The sequence below is a fragment of the Vidua macroura genome, chromosome 1, assembly GCF_024509145.1.
Source record: "Vidua macroura isolate BioBank_ID:100142 chromosome 1, ASM2450914v1, whole genome shotgun sequence".
In the NCBI taxonomy this organism is placed as follows: Eukaryota; Metazoa; Chordata; class Aves; order Passeriformes; family Viduidae; genus Vidua; species Vidua macroura.
Genome location: NC_071571.1, coordinates 55,813,188 through 55,826,197, shown reverse-complemented (window position 1 = coordinate 55,826,197; position 13,010 = coordinate 55,813,188). Strand labels below are relative to the sequence as shown.

At 39.8% G+C, this 13,010-nt stretch overlaps 1 protein-coding gene and 1 long non-coding RNA gene across 2 annotated transcripts in view; both read right to left on the bottom strand.

Annotated features, from left to right (window-relative positions):
* LOC128805229 (dual specificity calcium/calmodulin-dependent 3',5'-cyclic nucleotide phosphodiesterase 1A-like) overlaps positions 1-13,010 on the bottom strand; it is a 360,529-nt gene that overhangs the window by 254,910 nt on the left and 92,609 nt on the right.
* On the bottom strand, positions 8,080-12,330 carry LOC128818490 (uncharacterized). The gene is made up of 3 exons (XR_008440497.1): positions 12,140-12,330; positions 9,841-9,933; positions 8,080-8,494 (listed from the first exon to the last, which is right to left on the bottom strand). It is a non-coding gene; the product is annotated as an uncharacterized LOC128818490 (long non-coding RNA).

Genomic DNA, 13,010 nt, shown 5'->3' with positions numbered 1-13,010 from the left:
CACATTGTGAAAGGAAACTTACTGACTTAAGATAAAATCCTTACACTTCCAATGGATGTTTAAAATAAATTGTGCAATATATTACCTAAAAATCATAGTGTTCATTCTGCATCAATAAGGACTGGGTTTTAAACTGACTTTTCAAGCACTGCCAGAAGATCACAAATTATTTACAACCTCCACTTCACCCATAATATTCATCACTGTCTTATGGCATTTCACTGGCAACACCAAAAGTTATCAATAACTAGAAATCTGCTAAATCATACTTCATGATTAATCCTGCACTGGAAGAACAAGTCATACTCCTAAACTCTCATTTAAGCTAATTCCTGTAATTTCCATTTAAATTTTCATTTAAATTAGATCCATTAGGGGCAGACTTCAGCCACATTTTGTCTACACTCACATCAAACCTGTTTCTCTATTTCCACTGCACATTAGTGCAAATTTGGCCACAACTGAATGGATTTAAGAATTTAAGAATTGAAGCAATAGACAGGAACAGTGCAGGAGAGGACAGGAAAAATTAATACCATAAAGTTTCCTATATACAGTATAAGGGAATCACCATCACTAATCCCCTTCTCACAGTTTATTTGTAAAGTTTTGATTTGGCAAAGGGTACTCCTCAGACTCCTTCCTTACAGGCCTGGGCTCCACCATTTTTGCTTACTTTAAATGTCAGTGTCACTGTTCACCTGCATGTCTAAAGAAGCAGAAAATATGTAGAAAAAGGTCTCAGCCAAATCCTGTGCAAGAATATCCAGAACAGCAACTATTAATGTCCTCTTCAGATGCCTCAGTTTTACCATATAGGTCCAACACATTCACATACAGACAAAAAAAAAATGTATCTGCAATGTCTACAATCACTGCATCTCTGACATGAAAAGACTTTGGAACTCTGCACAAGTGGCTTGTGAAATTACTTATCTATGTTACACCTAAGAAAAAATTAAGTACTTTATTGTACATGCCACAGCATTAAAAAAAAGTCAGCCTGGAGGGGTATTTTAATAAGAAAGAAGGCAACAATCAAGAAGTTATTATGCTGTTGTCCTTAAGGAACAGATCTGTCTTTTAGAGAGAAGTGGGTTTTATGTCTTTCCTTCAGATAAATATAATTCAGTGTCATAAATCCATATGAACAGTTCATATGCAGTTCAAAGAAGTATCTACTAGCTTCATTCATGACTTAATATGTTTCATTCTCTCCCACTACCTTGATTATTAAAAGATATGTTTAGCAGCAATTGGTTCACCAGTCAGTAAATATTTGATTTATATGCATGAAGCATCTGCCACTCAGCCCTGAGTATTTCCTAAAAAGATTATTATTGCTTTTGGATTCCCATGGTTTTAAATGTTTATCGAGACTCAGATTATGATTTTTCTACATGTCAGTTGTGACCATCTGCACAGAAGCTAAAATTGTATCTGTGTACATAAATACATGTGTGGTTTTGAGTAAAAGCATGAGATTGGACACAAGAATGTTAAGGTAAAAAAGACTAGCATCAAAAGTTTAAAAAGAGACATTATAAAAGTACACAAACAGACCTATGCAACTCTTATACATGCTAAGAATTTGATAAAACTTGTAGATATGTGATTTTCACATATATATTCATATTGCATCATATAGACCATATTGCACACCAAGGTCTTTCATGAGGACTCTTCAGAAATATTAATCTCTTTTCATGTTAGACTAGTCAGCTTAGCAACCAGAGTAGATAAGGTGCATACTGGTACAAAGCCTGAAAATAGAGTCTAAAATTAGTAACTTGGTTTTATTTCCACACGTATATTCAAACACACGTGAAACTGGTATTGGGAAGGAAAGACATGAGAAATGACATTTCCTTTTCATGCAGCATCCCATTTTAATTATTGCTCCTGCTACCATGAGGCATTTCCATCTCCAGCACCAGTATGAAGCAATTTTATTCTCCTGTCCTTTGCTCAAATAATTCTTGTGTTGATATTTTTTACCTAAATATATTACCCATGGACTCTGGAAATATTGCATTTTAATGATAAGTGATAAATGCACTGGCATCCCTGAGTACATAGACATGATTTGGGGCCTGTTGTGACAATAAAACAGTGCTTAGATTTGGCCTGTCAGTAATGCATCCACTGTAAAATCAACAAATATTAATAAAACTCCTTGTGAATCTTGGCAGAAACTGGATTCAGTGTAAATTCATGATGTATGAAATCTGTCTATATGTGTTAAACAAATTCAATGCACTATTTGAAACCTTCATTCATAATTAAATTGTCTTAATAGCCTCTAAAACCAGTGAATGTATTGCAAGCCCATTCAGTGGCTTCAACATGCAGCCGGTTACCAGTTGTCACTTATTTCAAATTGGTACCTTCTCCAGATACTTTCATGGCACTAACTTATAACTATCCAAAGACTCCTCTAGGAGCCTTCTGCTTCTAAGTAATTTCTTGTCTATATGTTTTGCCAGACAGAAGAGGAAATTGCCTCTTTTCACTAGCACCACCTTCATTCTAGCAGCTCCATGTACTGAAACAAATGCAGCAGAAGAGCCTGAGAAATTCTAATTCAAATGATCTGACAAATTGTGAACTTGTGCTTTTAATCAGAGCGTAGAAAAATCATTTTGCTGCAACAATTCATCTTGCAAGTGTGCTAAAAGGAAGAGGAAGACTTTTTCTGCTGCATGTACAAATAATTATTAGAATGGATACTATCTGCTGTTCTGATTTATTCTCAGTTTAGTGTCCAAGTAAATTGCAGAAATATAATAAATGGTAGGAGATGCCCCACCTCACCTCAAAATAACCTCCCAGTTTCTGCAGAAACATGAGATAATGAAATTCATTTGTTTATTTGTTCACAAATAATTCAGTGAGTAGCTTAAGAAATTTAATGTACTACATTTCAGTTACATCTTAAACAATAAAATTTGCATGTCAAATTTCCTAATATAAATATGAATGCATTTTCACATGCCAGTATAAAATTGCCATCAAAGCAGGCATTTGTGGTAGGATTGCACTGGTTACTTCTTCTTGTTAGGTCAAACAAACAGGTGTTTTGTCTGTGTATTAACTCAAAAGGATCAAAATTGTAACTAGGATCCCAGGCTTTACAGCTGTAAAGATCCCCTGATTTTAATTACATAATTATGTTAACACAAAAGAAAGAAACAAAATTATGTAACCTAATGGTTAAATAAATGGTTAAATAAATGGTAAACCTAAAAATGGTTTGCCCTTTGCTTTTATTTGTATATTAGTTTTAGTCCTGCTTTTCAGCTAAGATTGATCAGCTTAGAACACAGAACTCTTGGAGGGACTCCACTCTTCTTATTTGTACTGGAGTGCAATTAAGCAATCCCATTTAAACATTAATTCAAAAGTCCTATTGACTTTCATCTACTGAACAACTTCAGCATTTGGCCATGAAAAGTTGCAGCTACTTGCTCAAATCACAGCTCCTGCTCTTCGGCTGGGTCAATTCCATCAATATTATGACAGAAAATATTACTTACAACACAGTCTGAAAAGTGTGTCCCTATCTTTCTTATAAGTCCCCTTTAAGTACTAAAAGGCCACAATGTGGTCTCCCCAGAGTTTTCTCTTCTCCAGGCTGAACAACTCCAGCTCTTTCGGTCTTTCCTCATAGGAGAGGTGCTCCATCCCTCTGATCATTGTTGTGACCCTTCTCTGGGCCTGCTCTAATAAGTCCATGTGTTTCCTATGCTTGAGAACTCCAGGGTTCAACACAGTACTCCAGGTGGGGTCTTATGGAAGCAGAGTAGAGGGACAGAATCATCTCCCTTGACCTGCTGGCCATGTTTCTTATGATGCAGCCCAGCATATTGCTGGCTTTCTGGGCTACAAATAATTTGACCCACCTTGTCCAGTGGAAGGTGCACAGGGTAGAGGGGTTAGAACATGATCATTTTCAATCCAAAAAAATCCTATGATCCTAAGTCTTATTTTAACAGGATGATAGTCTCTAATTATACAGTGAAATATCTGAAAATAAAACCCATGAGCTCAAAGGTAAAGCAAGTCTGCCTGCATATATCTGTAAACAAGTTTCCAGCTCCCTGAAATCTATTTGAAGTAGAATACACGGAATTACTTATTGCTCAGGAGCTAGTGCAGTTAGTTTTTTCATACAAAGGCACACACAGCAGCACTTACCAATTATATTGAATAGTCAGTTTCTGGAAACACTTATTAATTAAGTACCCTGGAATTAGCCTTCAACTATGAGCCTAGGTAAGGTTCCACTAACCACTATTGTGCATTTCATTTTCAAATACCATTAGCTGACACAGTTCATAGAAATGGTCTTCCTGATTTCAGGCAACTAAGCACATACTTAGATCTGCACACTGCCCAAAAAGACAAGTCTGTTTAAACACTATCTAACCTTTTTACTCCAAATACACTTGAAGTATCCTGTGGGAACTTGATCTAGAGTAATTTTCAGCATCGGCAGGTCTAGGTAAAACTAGTGTAAATACTGATTGTGTTTAAACCTGAACAGTTGCCTATTTGAGCCCAGTGTTGTCAGATGTGGAGTGTCGTCTTAAAAGCATGGAGCATTTATTTTCTAAAAAAGGAATCAGTTCCCACGATGGCAGGAAGACCAGACTCTGGGATTCAATTGGAAGAAGTCACATGACTGCATGTCTAGCAGGATGCCTAGACTGTACTGCTCTCTTGATGCCAGCTTGTCTAGAGTATTTTCTCCCTGGAAGTACAGTATGGAGCCCTTAAGTATTAAATTATATAGCAGCACTTTTTCCAGCAGCTTAAAAAAGCACAGGGAAAAAAGAAAAAAAAAAAAAAGCTCTTATTCTGAAGTAAATAAAATAGGAGCATTTTTTAAAAATCACCTGTGTCACCATAGTACTAAAATAATTATTGCTGTTTCCTGCCTCTTATAATCTCCACATCCAGGAAGACTTGTAAATCATTGATATGTGCAAATTGCTGGCAGAGACATAACTATGTCCAAAGTATATGACATAAAAAGAGTTAATGTAATAAAGCCTTGGGCATCTACAATACAAACACAAGCTTTAAACAAGTGTTAATAAAAATAACCCACCAACAAAGAGGAACAACAGAAAAGTGATATATGCAGACTACAGATTACTAAGGGATTACTAAATTATTAATAAAGGAAAAATAAAATTAGCTGCAAGCTCAGCTCAAGAAGCAAACACTTGGACATATGGATTAGAATTCTTCTAAAACAAATTTTCTTTCTTTAACTGAAGAAGAAATTAGTTCAAAACCATTTCAAGAGGTGGTTTCAACATCCCACTAGCAAAACCACTTGTACAGAAGTGTAGTTAGCAATCATTCTTGTGATACCTTAAAGGGGGCTACAAAACCCTAGCTGAGAAGGCCACAGACTCCTTTCTGAGGGACAGTTATACACAGTCCCTAAAGGTGTGACTTGCTTGCTGCTAGTGTGAATCTGTTAAAAATGCTCATTTAAACCAAATTAACTTTAGAACTTCCAATAATAACAGCTACCCATGGTCTATCAAGCAGTTTCTGACATGAGTTTTTTTTTCTAACTTCTGCAGTACAAAACTACAATCTACATGAGCTTCTACATACATTTACAAATGCACTACTCCTTGCAAAGACTTCTGGCTGAAGAAAACTGTCTGTGTCCATGCACAAATATCCATTACTATTCCAGATGAGAATGAATCATGATTTTAAAAAGTTAAGATTTTAGCTGAGGGATAGAAGAAATTTTTATTGATCAGGACATAAGTAGGTAGACAATAGGTTAATGATTGTTAGATGCTTATGCTAGAGCTGATTGTTCCATTATGAGCTTGCTTCTAGAAGTAAGTGGAATAAGTGAACCATTATAAGAACATGTTAAAGCAAGTAGAACAACGGTTAGTACCTGGGCTTTATGTCAATCAATTACAAAGCAGGGGACCTTGGATCGTGCCAAAGTGTCACGGAGACCTGATGAAGACTTTCCTGACTTCATCCTTCAAGACCACTGACCTAATTAGAGACCACCGACCCAATTCAAGAGAAGAATTGCACACATGTGAAGGACTAATAATCTCATTGTTATGAATGAGGTCTTTTATGTCTAATTTAATAAACCACAAAATTAGAATTTAGCAGCAATTTTAATTGAGAAGCAATTTTATATAAAATTAATACAATCAAGTAAGCATGTACAAAGTATATTTGACAGTGATTATTTAAGTCTGACTAAGGTTCTGATAAGTCATAAGCAAAACCAACTGGGGTACAAAACCGACCAGGGTATGGGGGGGGTGGTTCTCACTTTGCCTCCTGTACAAAAACAAAAGAATCCCAGCTAAACTTATATACTGTATCCTAATACATATTCATCGATATTTTCTGTAAATGTCCTCCTATTTTTGATTCTTGAAATCTACATCACTACACTACACTGCTTCGCTTGTTTCTAAGGCTTCTTCTTTGGCTTTTCGGTGGTCGCTTCCAACAAAGGCTTCAACATCGTCACTGTCCTTTGAACAGCCCCACAGGTTGCACATGCGCCCCAAGTCTTGTGTTATAGAAGCCAGCATTATATTCCAAAAATAAGCCTTATTACTTCTTAGATACCTGGAATCATCCTAATTTTTTCTATTTCAAGGCTGATTCCTTAATTATCCCAAGGCCTATTCCACTTTGGGATTTTACTTATCTCAAACTACATCCTGCATCTTGTTTTCTCATGAACATCCGAAAGTATCTGTTTTGTGACACTAATTACATATCCCTTTCCTCCATTATTTTTTAACAAATATTTTCTAAAATATTGATATAGTTACAAGTATAAGCATAAATCATATTCATTTATTACATCATTTTAATAAAGAGTGGGAATGGGAGGTGCTGGGGTTATGCATATGTATTGTATATAAGATCTCAGGAAATAAATAGAGGATAAAGAACCTTGTACAGGGTGGTCCCACCTTTTGGAGACGACCTCTGTGCCACCCACCGGTGTAACAAACATACCGCTTTCTAACTTTTATTAGTTAGAGAGTCTTCATCTGTGATCTTTGGTTTTAATGACTCAAGAACATGTTGCCATTAACAATGCTAAATGATAGCAAGATTTGAGAGTGAAGTCATACCTTGTAGAATTAATCAAATTACATTTGATTCCAATAAATTACATTTATTTCCAATTGTCTTGGTTTAAAAAATAGGTGTCTGCTAAGGAAGGCAGGAGCCTCCCTTGGAATGGAAAACATGACCCCCTTCCCTCCGAATTGCTGTAATTTTGAAATTAAGGGGCTTTCAGACAAAGATATGGGAGAAGAGATAACCATTCTTTACTAGTATGTTTAACAATGCAAACAAACAACAACAATGGCAGTGACACCAAACAGAACCAGAAACTCATTAACAGCCTTCTCTCGGCTGCAGGCACTTTCCCCTTTGATCTAATTATGGTTAAAGATGGCAGGGGCACTGGTGGCTCTCGGTTGGCAGGACAGGTGCGATGATTCCCCCCTGGCTGCAGGGGGCGTTCCAGTGTGAGTTCAGGGACCAAGTGGTAATGGCATGCGCAGCTGGTGGGGTGGGATAGAGAAGGGGTTTCTATTACAAACCGCCAGGGGTGGCCGATCCCAGCGGATAGCAAAAGGAGCTGTAGCAGGAAATCTCTGAAGAAGCAAGCTGGAATGTAAGATCTCCCAGGAAGCAGAAGGTGAAAAGCTGCAGTGCAGCACAAACCCGAAGCAATAGCAGAGGTACAGGGGGGATTGGGCAGTAGGAGTCTGGTTCCGAAATGCAGTAAAAGGCTCCTTGGGCTTTTCTCACTGGCTGAGAAAAGCTGGTTCTTCAGATCTCGGCTGTGTGGAGGGTGGGGGCAGCCCTCCTGGCGGGGCACGCACTGCCACTGGGCTTCCCCACAGCAAAGCAGGAAAAGAAGCCCAGCCGACCAGTTCAGTCACAGTGCCAAAGCAAAACAAAACCAAAAACAAACAGGCAAACCCCACAGAAACAGCAGGATCCCTGGTCAGAGATGACAAGAACGGGCAGGAGATCATGTTCTTTTAAAATGCCTTTATTAAAAAGTGACCGGTTCGGATGGGGACCCGATGGGTTGCGCACACACCGCCACTGCTTCCCAGAGTGGCATGGAGGAGGAGGAGTGCAGCTTTGCCCACTTTGCATGCAGGCAGAGCTGGGGATTCCGTCCTCATGGGAGTGGCAGGAGATTCCAAAGTCCGGGCTGTACCTTGGGGTCCTCATTCTAGCCGACATCTCTGTGGTTAGAGTGAGAGATTAAAAAAGGTCCCTACGGACACTAGAACTAGTTGCTCACCCTTTGCAGTCATTTAGGTCCTTCAATTTCATGGTGGCTCGCTGTTTTAGGGGTTTTTAGGTGCTGGATTTGGTGTGTTTCTGCATTTGCATCTTGCCTCTGATGTCACTTCCTCCTCACAGTCCCAGATGCCATTTTCTAGGAAGCAGAGAGGGATTTGTAACAGGGGATGAACAACAGGTAGTTAAGAGGGGATGAACAACAGGTAATTGATCAATGACAAGTTAACAATAGGCCATTAGATAACACTCTATAACCTTTAAGAAATAAGCAATTTCTTATTCATAACAAGAGATACCTCCCATGCATATCCAATCCAACTGCCTGCCAGAAGAGAGAAGACTGCCTCTCCCCTCGCCCCCAGCTTCCCCCAGAAACCCCAGCTCAGCTTCCATTCATTGCAACAGCCCCAGAGCCAGGGAAGATGGGGGGTGGTGTGGGGACAGCAACCACCCCTGACCACAAAACAAAAGGGATCAAAGACCCCAAAAGTGGGATGGGATGGGATGGGATGGGATGGGATGGGATGGGATGGGATAATAAACCAGGCCCAAGACATCACTATAGCCTGATAACAATGTTCACCAATATTTTTAATCATGCCTATATGTATTAATTCCAAAATTTTAGGTATTTGCAGGATCAGGACCATAGGACTCCACTGTTACACTGGCAAGTATTGACATACTACATCAGAGGAAGAAGCAGTTCACTCACAGAGTATAGTGTGAGGAAAGAGCAGAGCAATGAAGGAACCCAAATCCCATTGAGGAACTCAGGCAACTGCAGAACTGTATCAATTTTGTGAAAAATGAGGTTGACTCTCCTGGTACAATTTAGAAGTTTAATAAAGGATAATAGGAGACAAAGACAATAAAGCAAAGATTTACAGCCGGCTGCTTGGCATTCAGTTAAGAGCACACCTGCTGTTTCGAAGACACCTTTACATACTCTTTATTGCATCAGTCTATTGTATATTCATAAACAATTATGCATGTTTAAACTTTTGGCCAAACTATTTTACATGTTCATAGAATTATTTAGCATGGCTCCTCCTCAGGTTCGCCTTTTTAGAGTGTGAGTATTTCTTGGCTGTGGTTTTAGTCCATTTTTGTTAGCACCTCTGGTTTGGGCTTTGGTCCGTATTTGGTTCGCAGGCGGTGGGTGCTGATTAGTAGGAGGGGTCTCCATCATATGTTCATTGGATATTATCCCAACCAAGCAGGCAGTTTAACACAAGCATACTGTATCAGCTATTTCACTACTATGTCTAAGTTTAGTTAACAACAGAAATTAAAAAAACTATATCTTTATAGTAAAGTTACTTTAAGATTATACATACAGCATCCATCTTAATATTTGCGAAAAGCCACTATTATAATATGTATTTATAACAATTTATAGAGAAAAAAACCTTGAGACAACATGGAAATTTTTTTTGAAAATAAATTAAAAAGTCCCTATCACTTCCTTTGTAAACTTACAGTTTTTCTTTACTGCATTTTATTTTTCTTTAAGAAATGAGAAGTTACTATTATACTCAATGATTCCACTTGCTCTGGCAGATGGACAAAGACCTGCAAAGAGCAATAATATCGGCTTGTCACACTTTTCTGCCAAAAAAGCGCCACTGTATATTCTACTACCAAAAGCCTGAGTATCTCAGGGCATCTCACCACCCCACAAGAGCTTATCTTGTTAACTAGTCAGATAACTCAAACAAGACAAGCTGTCTTGTAGTGAGTTATTTTGGTGCCATGGGATTAACACTAGTCTTGAACCTTCTAACTACCAAAAAAACATCTTGTTGTTGAAATGAGATCTGGCAAGATAGGTTGGATTTCTGACTGACAGACACTCACTTTACAAACTATAAAAGTCACACCAAAATTTCACAGAGCAGAAATCTTCTATAAATTTTCATGGAAATGTATGGAGCTTTCCCCATGAGTAGGGATGCCTGCTTTGCAGTTACTTTCCAGGGGTTAAGTGAAGGAATCTGTGTACATTACTGTCATTTCAGTGGTAAGTTACATTTGACTCCTAAACAATACTATTTATTTTGGTAGCTTTACTATAGGTACCTTGATATAGTGCAGCATTATATGTTATGCTCTAATCTACTAGTAGTTCTTTACTTTTATATTCCGCAGTAAGTAATTCTGATTAAGATCTTTATCTGTTATTTCTTGTCTGTTTAATAAATAACCATTTTTATAAATAGACCTGATTTACCATCATTATAAGTTGTGGACAAGAGTGATTCATTAGACTGTTGTCAAAATCTGAGGCTTGTCAGCTTCTACTTGTCCCATGACCCTGGGAAGGGCTCAATAACAGCTATGCAATCTGTGGGTAAGGACTGAACTGGTCAGGTCTTGCTGGAGAGGAAGGGAAGCAATCCCTTCTTGAGGACTGCTCCTCATGAATGCAGAGCAGGACCAAGATCTCTTATATTGTCCCTGATGTGCCTAGCACAATCTCAGGTGAAGGAAGGATAGTAGGTTGTAGCATCAGCTCTTTCCCATAGCACCTCCTCAGGAAGAGACAGGGAATAGGGATGGGTGGCATAAAGAGCCATTCAGGAACAGGAGGTGGAGCTTCCTTTGTTCCTGAATGACTGATTATAAGAGGCCTCTGGGGAGCGTGGTGACCTGGAGCGCAGTGAACAGGAGCAGGCAAAGAGGGTCGTGGTTGTGGCAGTTCATGCAGACAAGGCAAGCAGGCAGGTTTGCAGGTCTTCTTGCTAGTAAGGTGTTCTGTGTGTTGTTGTTTCTGTTGGCTGCTTGATTTTGGGCTTTCTGCTAATAATGGTTTTGACACAGTCAAAAACTGTGGCTGGTACAAGTGTATGTGACCAAGTGGAGCCCTCCAAAAAGGATGTGTCTGTACAGGCCCATTCCTGCCTGGATTGTCTGAGCTTATCCATGGTTTCAGGGGGTGTTGTGGAGGAGGCCTGCCTAGGGTGTGAACAGGTGAATGATCTCCTTTCGCTGGTAGCTGAGCTTAGGGAGGAAGTTGAAAGATTAAGGAGTATCAGGGAAAGTGAAAGGGAAATAGACTGGTGGAGTTCAGCCCTTACATCTTTAAGGGAGGCCCACCAAGAGCCAGAGGACTCATATGCCTCTCACTCCCAGGCAATAGAAGGGCACCTGGTAGATGAAGGGGAATGGAAATGGGTCCCTGCTCGGGGAGGTAATAATAAAAATTTCTCCAGACCTCCATCCCCTAGCCAAGTGCCACTTCAGAATAGGTATGAAGCGCTGGATCTAGAGAGCCAGCCAGATGATTTAGAAGAAAATGATCTGTCCAGTGAGTCTCCCAATTATGACTCATCTGTAAGATGGATCACCACCTCTAACACCAAGAAGAAATGGGTAATTGTAGTGGGTGATTCCCTTCTGAAGGGAACAGAGGGCACCATATGTCAACTGGACCCATTCCACAGGGAGATCTGCTACCTCCCTGGGGCTTTGGTATGAAATATCACTGAGAGACTTCCTGGGCTGATTCAGCCCTCTGATTATTACCCACTGCTGATACTCCAGGCTAGCAGTGATGAGATTGAAAAGAGGAGTATCAAGGCAATTAAAAGGGACTTTAGGGCACTGGGTCAAGTGGTTGATAGGACAGGGGCACAGGTAGTGTTCTGCTCTGTCCTGTTGGTGGCAGAGAAAAATGAAAAAAGAAATAGGAGAGCTCACATTATAAATAAGTGGCTCAAGGGTTGATGTCATCAGCAAAATTTCAGATTCTTTGATCATGGGGCAACTTTTACGGTACCTGCTCTACTGGAACCAGATGGGATACATCCCTCTGTTAAGGGCAGAAGGTTTTTAGCTCATGAACTGGCAGACCTTATTGAGAGGGCTTTAAACTAGGTCTGAAGGGGGAAGGGGATTCATATGGGCTCTCTGGCAGCAGGCCCAAAGGTGGTAAGCCTGAGTTAGGGCAGAAATCAGTGGCCCAGCTGAGGTGCATGTACACCAATGCACGCAGCATGGGTAACAAACAAGATGAACTGGAAGCCATGGTACAACAGCAGAACTATGATGTAGTCGCCATCACAGAGACATGGTGGGATGACTCACATAGTTGGAGCACTGCACTGGATGGCTACAAGCTCTTCAGAAGAGATAGGAAAGGGAGAAGAGGTGGAGGGGTGGCCCTTTATATTAAGGAGGCTTTTGATGCCATAGATATTGTAACTTATGAAGATGGAGTTGAATGCCTATGGGTAAGAATTAAGGGGAAGGCAAACAAGGCTGATACCCTACTGGGAGTTTGTTATTGTCCACCCAACCAGGAAGATGAGGTGGACAACTTATTCTACAAGCAGCTAGATACTGTTTCAGGATCATTACCCCTTGTTCTTGTAGGTGACTTTAACCTACCAGACATCTGCTGGGAACTTAATACAGCAGAAAAGAGGCCAGTAAATGTTTAGAGTGTATGGAGGACAACTTTTTGTTGCAACTGGTGGGTGAGCCCACCAGGAGAGGGACTATGTTACACCTGCTGTTTTCGAATAGAGATGGGCTGGTGGGAGATGTAGTGGTTGGAGGCCGCCTGGGGCAGAGTGATCATGAAATTATAGAGTTCTTGATATTTGGTGAAATGAGGAGGACCACCAATAAGACTCTTACACTGGACT